Below are 14,166 nucleotides of genomic sequence, written 5' to 3'. Positions count from 1 at the left end.
AAAAAGCAAATATTATCGACAAGACATACCGAACTCTCTCTCTTCAATCATAATAAATCTTCAGATGGCCAGAGGATGTCATCAAATAGTCAATGCTGCACATGGGCAATTGATGTGCTCAATCAGAAACCTGTTTTTTATGTTCAAACTGTTCAGCAAACATACATAAATTAACTTTCTACTAGTGAGAATACACAATCACTCTGACATGCCATTACAACACTCATTTTGCAAGTAGAAAACAAAATTCCACTAGTAATTTAAAGTTATCAAAAAGGAGCATTAAACCCTGCAGTTGATGAAGAATTGATTTCTTAGAATCATACAAGATTAAAAAGGACTCTTAACTGATTAATTGTTCTATAAACCACAATACAATGGATTTTAGTCTGCATTTAAAACCCTCTGGATCTTCATATTAAGTATGGCGTCAGTGGGGAGCCTCAGAAAAAGACCATCAAATCACCACATGATCTCCAACCTCCTTTACCTCTCCAAAGTCTTTCAATGTATTGTCACCTTCTCCAACTTCCCATCCTAATAGCTTCCTTGTACAACTCAATGAGATTATCCTCACTCAGTACCACTTTTTCCTATACTAAAAATGTATCAACAGCAATAAATTCCCTTTCCACTCCATTAGTTCTGGGATCCCAGGTGTGGTTTGAAAACTCAGGCTTTTGCCAATCTTCGCATTCCATTTGCCAAGAGTCTGATTTGGTCTGAAACAGTAACTGGGGAGAGAAAATAAATGGCATCATAAAAGGAGTTTTGAGATATGGGCCAAAATGACACCTTTGATCCTTCCAATGTTCAGCTGGTAGAAACGTAGTTCATCCCAGTCTGGAATGACCAGACTGCTTGCCCAAAGAGGCAATGAAGGCTCCAAGGGAGCACCTGATAACAGAGATACTGAAATCACAATGAAGGCCCCATTCTTCTCTATACAGGAAGCGAGGAAAACAGCAAATAGTTCTGCAGCAATATGGGTTCCAGCTTGGTGGAAAAGGAGACCTCGGTCTTATCACTGCCACGGTCTACAGATGATGTCACTAAGGGCAACATGGAGGCGAGACGTGCTAGTCTCTATTATTGACCTGTCCTGCCACCTGCAAAAACGTGTGTATAAGCACACTCAGATCTCTCAATTCCTGCACCCATTTAAAATTTTAACAATTAACCTGTGTTGTCATAATTGGTAAAATTCCACCAGTTCCCTAGCATATGCTGACAAAGGTGGGTGGGGAATAAATCATAACTCTTAACACATACTTGGGTAAGCACAAGATGTCCGCACGACAATCAGGGATGCGGAAACTGTGTGGGTTTCATAGATTGCTCAAGAATCTCAAAACCAGAGTGATGTTTGTCCACATTGTTCAGACAGCAAAATTTAAAAATAGCCCAAAGTCGATGGTTGAAGTCTGTCGGCATTCTGAATTCACACTGTGATGGGACACTGGAATGGCTGTTAATTTGAAAGTGGACACTAAATGAACCAACAGTGCATTCACCTGAATTAACTAAATATCTGGTGAGCAATGGCATTGCTCTGTACCATGCATTCAGCACTTTACTTGGGTTTCTTAATTAAAATATCACAAAAAGAAAAACTAGTTATACCTCAAGCCAGACAGGAGAAGATGTGAGAATACATTCGCTTTGCAATTTGCTGCCAGTCAGCAAACAAGATCAAACCAAGATAATACTTGAAATTCTCTGATCTCTCTGTTTTTATTTTATAAAGGATTCAAGAAAATTCATGATCAACAATTTGGGTGTCATCCAGTTTTTAAATCATATTGGTAGCTGCTGAAAGTCTATTCAGAATCCATTTCAATTGAAAGTGTCAGTAATTTGCAAAATGCCATGTGGCAATACACTAAAGGAAGAAAATGTTATACGTGTTCCTTTAAATGGTTTACATGGAGGCACTTTTAACTTGGGTATTATTACATTACAAATATCGTCCAATGCTTTGTGTAGTAGGATCCTGTGGCTTGAGCTGCATGTAAATGGCTCAACACCAGTCTGTGTAAAGAGAGTCAAAGCGCGCAATGAATTCACAAGGTAGATTTCAAAACAGACGCAGATATCAACCTCCACTTTTAGGCCTTTCCCAAATGTCAGTAATAAGACATTGTGGCACATCACACAATACCCAAAACACATCATCATCTGAACAAATTTAAAAACTGCAACAGGTTGCTGTAATTTTAAACAACCATGGATGGAATGTAGGAACCCAGTGTCATGAATTCCAATCCGTAGGAGCAGATTGAGTGGTGTTGCTTGAACTCACTGGATACTCTCCTCTTCCAGAGGGGTTATTTTTTTAAACATGTACATATTCAAGTTTCAGCAACACCAAACAGGATATAAAAGATCGAATCACTGACTTGACAAGACTGCAAATGCAATAGGAGCAGAGGAAAAGGAAGGAAGAAAATAAAGAAACATTTTGACCTGGAATCATTCAGTAGTACACAAACACAGATATGCAGCACTCAACAAGGTTGAAAATACCACACAGTAGATTCTTCCACATGAAACAGCAAAGAAAGGATATTATGCTTCAGGCGCATATACTTCAGCGATGCATTACTAAAATCTCCATTTCGAGCTTTGAGAATCAATTAATTGAATATAATGTTTCAAAGTCAGGCTGCAGCCAACTCAAAATAGTCAAACCTAATCTTGCAAATTCATTACACACAAATCACCAGTGCATTTGGCTCAGCAATACATTTTCATTCTTGATCTCGTGAGACATAAATTCAGCATGTCACCTTGGGGTGTTGGCAAGAACTAATCCCAGGTTTGATTACAACTGGGTAACAATAAAGAATCGATACAGGATTTTTTTAAATCAGCAAGGGTTTTTTGAAAATAAAGCTTTCCCAAAATTAGCCTGCTTACTGGAATAGACACGATAGTACTATAAAATTAAACTTTTGAACAGTGTTGTAAATCACCTATTGCTTATACACCCAAATAGACTCATTACTGCAGTTCACATCAAATATCTAATCCACAGCATGGTGCTCTTCAGAAATCTATACAGTAACCAGATACAGAGACTTTGTCTTCAATCAGTGCATGGCAAATCTAGCTCGGAATGAACTGTTCTTGATTATGAAAAAACCATAACGGCTAGCTCAATACTAATTGCTCCAAGTCATTCTATTTTGTCTACATCAGAAACTCCACATCCATGCCCATATGTCCCCTTCTTCACCTCAGACTATTTAGGTCCCTGCCCCTATTTCACCATTGGTTGCAGGGGAGTGGGGTGAGAAGGTGGTGGAAGAGGGAAAGTAGCAACGTCTACCCTTCCATTTGTTAAATATCTCTTTACACAAAAGACTCCATATAATCTTAATCTTTGTTCATTCATTCAACCGTCAGGCCTGACAGTCATCTCTGTACTGCAGCAAACTGCTGATATTGAGTATTTGAATTGTTAAGCTGTGTAGCTCAAATTTAAAATTAGAGTGGAAGCTCTATGATCCACATCCCAGTTAACTGTCAGCTTAATTAGCTGCCAGAACGTTCACGGCACAAATGGCAAAGGTACGTTTATATCTGTGTTGTACCCATCTTCACATCAGCGACTGGGTATTTCTGGGCCATGATGCAAGCCAAAATTGAGATTCTTGATCAGAGCTAATTTTCAGTACACATACATCAGTGCTTCTCACACTACTGCAGCGGAATGACTCCGTTTTATTGCCTCGTCTGACCCCAGAGTGAAACTTTTGGGGGACAAGCATTTCTGGGGGATTGGGGAAGAGACGGAACTTCAGCTGTTGGGGCGGGTTGATGGGGGGGGGGGGAGAGAGAGAGAGAGAGAGCGAGAGCGAGAGCGAGAAGAGATAGTCTTTAGTCCTTGACAGAGGGTACAAAGGTTGAGCTTGGGGCAGGGGGTGTTATGAAAAGCAGGTTTTCTACAAATGAAATGAGTACCTAGATCACCACAAGGCCATACCCAACTAAATACACAAAGTTGTCACAAATCAGTTAGCGCTCCATTGTAGCCTCTGCTGCATTTGAATTTGCAACCTCAGAAATCTCACCCCAGTGGAATCACAAGCCACAGTTTGGAAAGCCCCGTTATACACCAAAGGACATTCCACTGCTCTTCAAACTAGTTTCAGAATTGTATACAATTTATGGGTCCTGTCAAGCAGAACTTGTTTATCAATTTAGGAAAGGGTAACCTGGATTTCTTGGGCACAAATAATCTTAATTTTAGTACATTTACTAACATTTTATTCCTAACTACATAGAAAAAGAGCTTACATTATTACCTTATCACATCCAAGGACATACCAAAGCATTTTACATCGAGACTCAAATACTGACATTAGGAGTTCCAGAAACTTCAAACTCCCATAAACACTAATGATCCATTATTCTGTACTTTTGGCTGTCTCAGGGGGATTAGCATAAAATTAAGAGATGCCCATTTCCTTCACGTGACACGCAAATTAACATCCAGTTGAATTAACAAAATTGATCTGCTGTCTAATATAATAGCTACAACACCTCCACGGGCGTAATCAACAGCAAAACTTGATACCATTTCGGCTGCATTATAACCTCTCTCCAATACCCAAAATGATGCCTCTTATACTCACTCACACAAGGTCACAGAACATTTGCTAAAACCGGTGATAGAGGATGAATTAGGCCACAGAAAATCAATGATTTCCCAACTGCTACCCAAAGCACAAATTCACCCAAGGCTGAGCTTCTAATTTCTAGAATCAAATTTCTACAGTATTGCTATCTTTGCTACGGTAATCTCCAGCTGCCCTCATCTCAGTGCAGAAAGAAATTGTAGTCCCATCTTGTTTCAGCATTGGTCGTGTCAGCTAGAAACTTTCCTCTTCTTCCTCCCTCCAAGTCCTTTTGAATTGTTTGCTCAAATTCTGTACCAAAATTTGCTGCATAATATTTTCGGTTGAAGCACATCTCTACAGATGAAACATTAAACCAGCCTGCTCAATTTGACGTTTGAGATCCACTGGCACCAGTTGAAGAGCAGGGAGTTCTCCCAATTTTGGCCAGTGCAACCCCCCCAACCCATCCCAAACCAACTACTACCAAAATAAGCAAACTAGTTGGTCAATCACTTCATTTACATTTCAGAAACACGAGAACAATTGCCACTGTATAAATGTGACTTCACTGTACTTCAAATGTGAAACGTTCCAATGTTTCAGCAACATGAAACGGCACTATGTTGCATGGATACTTAAGATGCCCTTCTAGGACATAAACTATGAGAGGTTTATTGATTTATATGATCCTGGACATAAAAATTACCAGGAACATTGCCTGTATGGAATTTTAGAAACCTCAGCAGAGCTGGTACACAGCCAACCATTTAAACATCCGAAATTATCAGTCAAGAGACTCATATTCTGGATCATTTTGGACAAGTGGTAATGCAGAGCTTACATGTGCAAGATTTAGACCAATCAGATGAACTGTGTGTGTTTTACAAGGTACTGCAGGCAAAGGTCACTTGAGCCATTCTTGGGCATCTCCCAGTAGTGATCTGAAAAGCAACAGAAGTCAGGGAATAGGAGGGCAATTAGGAAATAATAATAATAGCCATATTAATGGATATAGATGGGTTAGGTATGTGGGCCAAAATGTGGCAGGAAGCACGAGGTCATCCACTTTGGTCGGAAAAATGGAAAAGCAACTCATTATCCAAATGGGAGAGACTCCAGGGTGCTCCGTGCAGAGCAGGAGTCACAGAAAACTAAATACGCACATACAGCAGATAATAAAGAAAGCAAATGGAGGCATTTATAGCTAAAGGAATGGAGTATAAAAGGTAAGGAAGAGTTGTTGCAACTGTTCAAGACACTGGTGAGACCGCACCTGGAGTATCGGTGCACAGTTTAGGTCCCCTTATTTGAGGAAAGATGTCGTGGCATTGGAGGCTGTTGAGAGGAGGTTCACTGAAGAAACCAGAGATATGGGGCTAGATTCTCCGTGCGGCAACAGCAAAATTGCGTTCGTTGATGGGCCGGAGAATCAGGGTTGGCGTCGCTTCTGCGATCCTCTGTCCTTCCAAATCGGCATAGACGCAGAGTAGGCCGCGCCACGTATCACGGCCTCAGGCCATTGCCCGAGGCCCGCCCACAATTGGCCGAGTTCCCGATGGTGTGGGACATGGGTGGCATCACCCGTCAGAACTCGGCGTGACGTCTGCGGACTCAGTCCAGCGCCGCCAGTCAGGGGAGGGTTGGGGACATTTTCAGGGCTGGGGCACTGTGGTGTGGCAGTCCGGGACACCCAAGCCGGCCGAAGGGGGGGGGAACTATTTTGCGGGCTGGGTCTGCCAGCTGCATCTGCCATGATGCACAGTGGGCCGCTGCAGGCCGCCACCGTACACATGCACGGCCATGGACCTGGCAATTCTCCGGGGCGCTCCGGCAGCTCAAGCCAGGTGCTCCATGCTGCCGTCCTGCTAGCCCCAGCAAAACGGGAATCGGTGGCAGTTTTGCACAAGTTTTCCCCGTTCCCACGCCGGTGTGGGGACAAAATCTCCGAATCAGAGAATCTAGCCCGAGATGTTGGTCTTATGAAGAGATTGAGCCGTTAGGCCGATACTCTCTGGAGTTTAGAAGAATGAGGGGAGATCAAATTGAGATATACAAGATGATAAAAGGAATGGCTAAAGTAGACGTGGAGCAGGTGCTTCCTCTTGTGAGTATTCTACAACGAGGGGTCATAGTCTCAGAATAAGTGGTAGCAAATGTAAAACAGAGATGAGGAGAAATGACTTTTCCCAAAGGGTGGAGAATCTTTGGAATTTGCTACCCTGCAATGCAGTGTATGTTGGAACAAGAGTGATTAAATTTGAGGAGTTAGACAGATTTTTAATTTGTAATAGGTTGAAGGGTTAGGGAGAAGAGCAGAACGGTGTAGTTGAGACCATGATGAGATCAGTTATGACATATTGAATGATGGATCATGTTTAAGAGGCCAAATTGCCCTACACCTGCTCCTAGTTCTTATGTTGTTAGTGCATGGAAAGCACTGCCAACAGTGGTGGGGAGTGAGAGTCATCGGGGACATTTAAGTGACTTTTGGACAGGCACATAGACAGCAGTAAATTGAAGGGGTGTAGGTTAGGTTGATCTTAGATTAGGATAAATGGTCAGCACAACATCGTGGGCCGAAGAGCCTGCACTGTTCTACGTTCTCAGAAAGAGCTATTCGGTCTAATTCCACCTTCCAGCCCTGAGATAACAGCACCTCAAGAACAAATCTGGTGTTCTTGATTAATATGGGACTCATTGATTAATAAGGGGATCAGGGGTTAAAGAGAGAAGGCAGGAGAATGGAGACAGGAACATGTCAGCCATGATCGAATGCTAGAGCAGACTCGATGGGCTGATGCTTCTCCTCAATCTTATGGTATAGTTGTAAAATGGTTAAAAAAAATTTTTAAGGATCCACATCAGACAAGGTAATTGTCAGACACCAACGGTGTAAAATGCAACTAACTGCATTCCTTGCTCACCAAAATACAAGTGCTCATCTGCCCCAAATTCTACACATTATCCAAATAGCTACTTGAAACATTGAGCTCATCCAAATTCAGGAGTAATATTAGCTTATAGATTTATGCAGTGCATTTTTCAAATAAACTCATAGGCAGCACCTCATAGCCATTTATTAATATAAAGAAACGTATGCAATAGATAAACTACCAGATTTTGAGTCAAATTCCTGCCCAGGACAGGTTTCAGACTTACTAAACACTTTTTAAATACATGCTAAAAAGTTCTATTAATATCAATTATTTAATTACTATAGGGTAGCAGCCTCATGAAGGCACACATTGTACCTTAGAGCAATTTTAAAGCACTGTTTTACCTGTTGATTGAATGACTGCAATAGTAACAATCAGTGATGACAAATGGCATTATAAAAACAAAATGATCCAGGCACACTACTCATGGCAGCTGTTCGGAGTCCCAGTGCACCAAAATCAGTCCCACAGGCCCTGTAAAGTCAGTTGAAAATTCACCCATCTACTGTAAATTACATATCAAACTGCTAATTGAAGTAAATTTGTTCCATTATGCCAGTGTCAACGTCTGTCATCCATGTACACCAACGGTTTGGCTCCTAGGATAACCCATTTTTCCCCCGTTAGGATTGCTATTACCAAAGAATAACTTGTATTTTGTCCTCAAAATATAGAAAATATTAAGCGCCTTAGCATGTCATAAGTCAACAACACAGAAAGGGACGAGTAACCAGTGGGGAGAATCATCTAACATTAAATAACCTGCATACTGAAAATCTTCAACTACAAGGTGAATCTGAAACGGGGAAGACGTGTGCTGGGAACTGCGTCCTTCCACAATCTCAGACCCGGGAAAGATATTGGGCAGAAAAACGTCCCACATTTCTGTACACAGACGTCCAAAAGGAGGAAATGTTTCACAAATAATCGACTTGTTTAATGCTATGAGCTTCATCGAAAATAAAAACTTTGCGCCTATTTAGGGATTAGTCAATACCCTTGAAAGCTGAAGCTTCACTCAGGGTAACCGAGCCATACAGACTAGGTAGGTATGGGCCCGGGGTGGTACAGGGGAAGGGGTGGTACAGGGAAGGGGTTCGCCTGGTGATGGCGAATGCTGAGGGCGAGCTTAGGAGGAGGTCCGCCAGGGTTGCGAGGTGGGGAGCCCGGGCCGAGCTGTGAGACTGGGAGAAAAGCAACTCCGACCCTCGGGAACCTCTAGGCCAAGAACTCTCCCCGACACCAACCACAACATTCAACTCCCCTGACCCGCGCAGACCTGACACCCACCGCTTGCCTGCCCCGGGCTGTGGCCGGCTTCCGACCGACGACCCGCCAATAAGGACAGTTTGAGGGCTCACTCAGCTCAGTACCGAACCCCACCGCGACGCCCGGCGATAAAGCCGTTGGGGTGCCACGCAACCGACCTTCAATCCACGCAATGTCCGCCCCCCTGTTCCCATTGGCTAATCATCCAGCCAAACCCCAGCCAACAGCTGTGGAGTGCAAGTGTTTATTGGATAATTCCGCTGTCAATCATGATGAGGAGGCGTTGCTACGGCCGTAAGCAGGTTTGCCTGCGCCAAGCACTGATTGTAGCAACGAACTCGATTCAAACCAACTGCCGGAAACCGTAATATACCCAATGGCAGCGCATCAATTGCGGTACCATAATAACCGAAATTAATGTCACTTCAAATTGCGCAGTGAATGGAGGAAGAGACGCCGCAATTGCTTTGAGCGTCCTGGCCTCAGGTGGAGAAACAAAATCAACTGAAGTTCTGGTAAAAGGCCTGAAACTGCAACCACTTCTTTTTCACCCCACAGACACTCCACCTTCCCCACATATTCACTCTCCCCATCACCGATGAACAGTAGCAGCGTGTGTTCCATCGGCAAGATGCACAGCAGGAACTCACCAGGGCTCCTAAGGCAACACTTTCTAAACCTACCACTACACTACTGTCCAGGAGGACAAGAGCAGCAGATACCTGGGAGCCCCACCACCTGGAGGTTCCCCTCCAAATCACTCACCATCCTGACTTAGAAATATATCACCAAACTCCCTCCACAATACCACAGTGGGTGTACCTACACCTCAGGGACTGCAGCGGTTCGAGAAGGCAACTCACCACCACCTTAAGGGCAACTAGGGGTGGGCTATAAATGCTGGCCTAACCAGTGACACCCACATCCCATGAATTAATTAAAAAAGATAACTTAGGTGGCTTCCGTTAGAAGTTCAGAATAGCGTGTTGCTCGTTATGCTCTCCCTTAATTTGCTCTTTAATTACCTTTGCTCAAGAGTCGCCAGGTATCTTTCTTTTTTTTAAAATAATTTTTATTGAAATTTTTTACAGAAAATATAACAATAAACAATGAAATGCAACAAAATAACCCCTAATAACTGTAACACCCCCCAGACCGTATCAACGCATGTATCACATCCCCCCCACCCCCCCCAACCCCAATGAACAACAAGAGAACTTAAAAATAAATTAAAATTAAATAAACAAACATAGTCATCGTCCCCCTGTCGCCAGGTATCTTTCTGATACCACCACAGGGTTTAAAGCCGAATACTGATCATGACTCGATACACCAGTTAGTAAGTTTGAAATCAATACACATTTATTTACACACACAGTCAATTATTACTCATGCATAAACTCTACTCACTAAACTACAACTACTACTAAAAGCCTATACTTAGCTCGAGTGGCCCACTCAGTCAGAGGAAAATGGCCGTTGGCCGCTTCTGATACTGCTGGCTTCGAACTAATACAGAATAGTAGCTAGGAGCGTCTATCTCGTAGCGTGCGTTGACCTGAGACTTACTTGGTTGGTGCTTGGCGGCCTCTCGTCGCTGAGAGCCAAATGCCAAGTTGAAGATGGAGAGGAGTCAGGGTAAGAGAAGAGAGCGAACTGACCTTGGGGACTCTGTTTTATAGTCCCCAGGGGTTTCGCGCCCTTCTGGGCGGACCCCGGACTTGGTCCCAATTAATTGGACCATGTCCCAATCGTTCATATTGATTTTCTCCAATACCGGAGTTATTCCTGATCGGCGGGCCCTATGTAACCGTTGGCCTGCCTTTGGTTTAGCTTCCACTGGCGCCGGGGAGTCTGTCCTGGTCTCGATTGTTTCAATGTTTCCTTTTTGTCCCCGGAGATAGCTCATTAATATGCTAATGGCTATTGGTTTCAGTTCTGTCTGGGTTTTGCAGGTCTTAATACACAGGAAACCTTGCACCTGCTTGTTTTCTCTAGTGTTGTCTGTTTTTCCCTGCACTCTTTGCGAGTGTCCATTTTGGAATCGGGACGTGGCCACCCAGGTGGCTACAAGCGGCAACAGCATGGATTTGATTCCTGCTCCAGCTGAAGTATACTTGGCACCTGCTTCCCTGCCCTGCCCTGAGAGTGGAAGTCAATGGCAAACCACGGGGGGGGGGGTCGGTGGTTACAGTCAAGGAAATGGCTCAGAATGAAACACAATGAACGACCTGCCTTCAAGGCACAGCATCAGTAATACAACACTGGAGCAGGCAATTCAACCCATGTTCTCAGTATCTGTTAGTCCCTACTCCATCTTCTTCGCCATAGCCTTACGTGGGCGATCAAAGGGGTTATCCAGCTCAACTGTCTACCCCTCTTCTGTGGCTAAATTCGCAGCCGGGTATCCTTGGAGAGGGAGCAGGTAATGTCTGCTGGCTTAATCAAGGCCTTCCGTGCCCAATGAGCACCATGGGGAGTGAAATGCTTAATCAACTCCTTTAAGCACCTTTTGTTATTATGTTTTAATTGTTTTTAAATTTACTTTTGTTGTATTTCTTTAACGGGCTGCCTTTTTATTTTGTCGCTTAATTCACTAATTTTGTTCTACTGTTTACCTCAAATAGGAGAGCCTTACTAAATTGAAAAGTTTATTCCAGGTTTTGCACTGGAGTGCTGAACTTGTGGCATTTGAGTGCTACAGTGAGAGTTTGGTGACTGAGAGAGTATAAGGGTTCATTTTTATTTAAAGTCTAGTATTTCTTTTATTTAGTTAATTAACTTAAAAGTTGCTGTTTGGTCTATAAGAAGATGAATTTTGAATCAGCTTTAAACAAGGTTCTACTTGGACTTACTTGCAGCTGGAGCTTGTTAATTAGTTAATTGCATTAGGCCAGTTTTCAGAAGCTAGAGTCACAGTATAAATAGGAGCTAGTTACAGTGCAGACTTTGTTGCACTGGAGTGCTGAGCTTGTGGCATTTGAGTGCTACAGTGAGAGTTTGGTGACTGAGGGAGTGCTGAACTTGGTGCATTTGAGTGCTACAGTGAGAGTTTGGTGACTGAGGGAGTGCTGAGCTTGTGGCATTTGAGTGCTACAGTGAGAGTTTGGTGACTGAGGGAGTGCTGAACTTGGTGCATTTGAGTGCTACAGTGAGAGTTTGGTGACTGAGGGAGTGCTGAGCTTGTGGCATTTGAGTGCTACAGTGAGAGTTTGGTGACTGAGGGAGTGCTGAACTTGGTGCATTTGAGTGCTACAGTGAGAGTTTGGTGACTGAGGGAGTGCTGAACTTGCGGCATTTGAGTGCTACAGTGGGAATTTGGTGACTGAGGGAGTTAGGTGAGGAGGGAGTAAGGTGCTCCTTACATTTCATTTCCTATATTTATCAAAGAGCGTGAAGGGAGCCAGGAGTTTAGAGTACAGTTGACTGGAAGTAGAGTCGGAGGGCGGAGGTCCAGTTGGTCCAAGGGGCAGCTAATTCTGTAAAGTAAGAGGGGATGGGGCTAGGGCAGTTGCATGCTCCTCCTGTAGGATGTGGGTGGTAAGGGAAACCACTGGTGTCCCCGCTGACTATACCTGCGGGAAGTGCACCCAACTCCAGCTCCTCAGAGACCGTGTTAAGGTACTGGAGCTGGATGAACTTCGGATCATCCGGGGGCAGAGGGGGTTATAGAGAAGAGTTACAGGGAGGTAGCCACACCAAAGGTACTGGATAAGAGTAGCTGGGTTACAGTCAGGGGAAAGAAAACTAACAGACAGACAGTGCAGGGATCCCTCGTGGCCGTTCCCCTTCAAACAAGTATACCGTTTTGGATGCTGTTGGGGGGGATGACCTACCAGGGGAAGGCCCCAGCGGCCAGGTCTCTGGCACTGAGTCTGGCTCTGGGGCTCAGAAGGGAAGGGGGGCATAGAAAAGCAATAGTAATAGGAGATTCAATGGTTAGGGGAATAGATAGGAGATTCTGTGGTCGCGAGCGAGACTCCCGAAAGGTATGTTGCCTCCCGGGTGCCAGGGCCAGGATGTCTCGGATCGTGTCTTCAGGATCCTGAAGGGGGAGGGTGAGCAGCCAGAAGTCGTGGTGCACATTGGTACCAACGATGTAGGTAGGAAAAAGGGTGTGGAGGTAAAAACAAGTTTAGGGAGTTAGGCTGGAAGTTAAAGGCCAGGACAGACAGAGTTGTCATCTCTGGTTTGTTGCCGGTGCCACATGATAGCGAGGCTAGGAATAGGGAGAGAGTGCAGTTGAACACGTGGCTGCAGGAATGGTGTAGGAGGGAGGGCTTCAGGTATTTGGATAATTGGAGCGCATTCTGGGGAAGGTGGGACCTGTACAAGAAGGACGGGTTGCATCTGACCCAGAGAGGCACCAATATCCTGGGGGGGAGGTTTTCTAGTACTCTTCGGGAGGGTTTAAACTAATTTGGCAGGGGAATGGGAACCGGATCTGTAGTCCAGCAACTAAGGAAGACGATAGTCAGGACGCCAAAGCACGTAGTGATGCAGTGGGGAAGGTAACAATGACAAAGGAGGTACTTGCAGGCAAGGAGATGGGTTGAAGTGTGTATACTGTAATGCAAGAAGCATCAGGAATAAGGTGGGTGAACTTAAGGCATGGATTGGTACTTGGGACTACGATGTGGTGGCCATCACGGAAACTTGGATGAAGAGGGCAGAAATGGTTGTTGGAGGTCCCTGGTTATAGATGTTTCAACAAGATTAGGAGGATGGTAAAGTAGGTGCGGGGGTGACATTGTTAATTAGAGATAGTATAACAGCTGCAGAAAGGCAGTTCGAGGGGGATCTGCCTACTGAGGTAATATGGGTTGAAGTCAGAAATAGGAAAGGAGCAGTCACCTTGTTGGGAGTTTTCTATAGGCACCCCAATAGCAGCAGAGATGTGGAGGAACAGATTGGAAACAGATTTTGGAAAGTGCAGAAGTCACAGGGTAGTAGTCATGGGTGACTTCAACTTCCCAAACATTGAGTGGAAACTCTTTAGATCAAATAGTTTGGATGGGGTAGTGTTTGTGCAGTGTGTCCAGGAAGCTTTTCTAACACAGTATGTAGATTCCAACCAGAGGGAGGCCATATTGGATTTAGTACTTGGTAATGAACCAGGCAGGCGATAGATTTGTTAGTAGGGAGCATTTTGGAGGTAGTGACCACAATTCTGTGACTTTCACTTTAGTTATGGAGAGGGATAGGTGCGTGCAACAGGGCAAGGTTTATAATTGGGGGAAGGGTAAATATAATGCTGTCAGACAAGAATTGAAGTGCAGAAGTTGGGAACATAGGCTGTCAGGGAAGGACACAAGTGAAATGTGGAACTTGTTCAA

At 44.2% G+C, this 14,166-nt stretch overlaps 1 protein-coding gene across 1 annotated transcript in view; it reads right to left on the bottom strand.

Annotated features, from left to right (window-relative positions):
• The window catches only part of cep85 (centrosomal protein 85), a 95,166-nt gene extending 86,213 nt beyond the window's left edge, over nucleotides 1–8,953 (bottom strand). The window contains exon 1 of the mRNA XM_038798169.1: nucleotides 8,852–8,953. The gene's annotated coding sequence lies outside the window, so the exon portion shown is untranslated. The remainder of the gene's footprint in view (nucleotides 1–8,851) is intronic.
• Nucleotides 8,954–14,166: the final 5,213 nt, after the last annotated feature.

The sequence above is a fragment of the Scyliorhinus canicula genome, chromosome 1 (genome assembly GCF_902713615.1).
Source record: "Scyliorhinus canicula chromosome 1, sScyCan1.1, whole genome shotgun sequence".
Taxonomy (NCBI): domain Eukaryota; kingdom Metazoa; phylum Chordata; class Chondrichthyes; order Carcharhiniformes; family Scyliorhinidae; genus Scyliorhinus; species Scyliorhinus canicula.
This window is presented reverse-complemented; position numbering and strand designations above follow the sequence as displayed.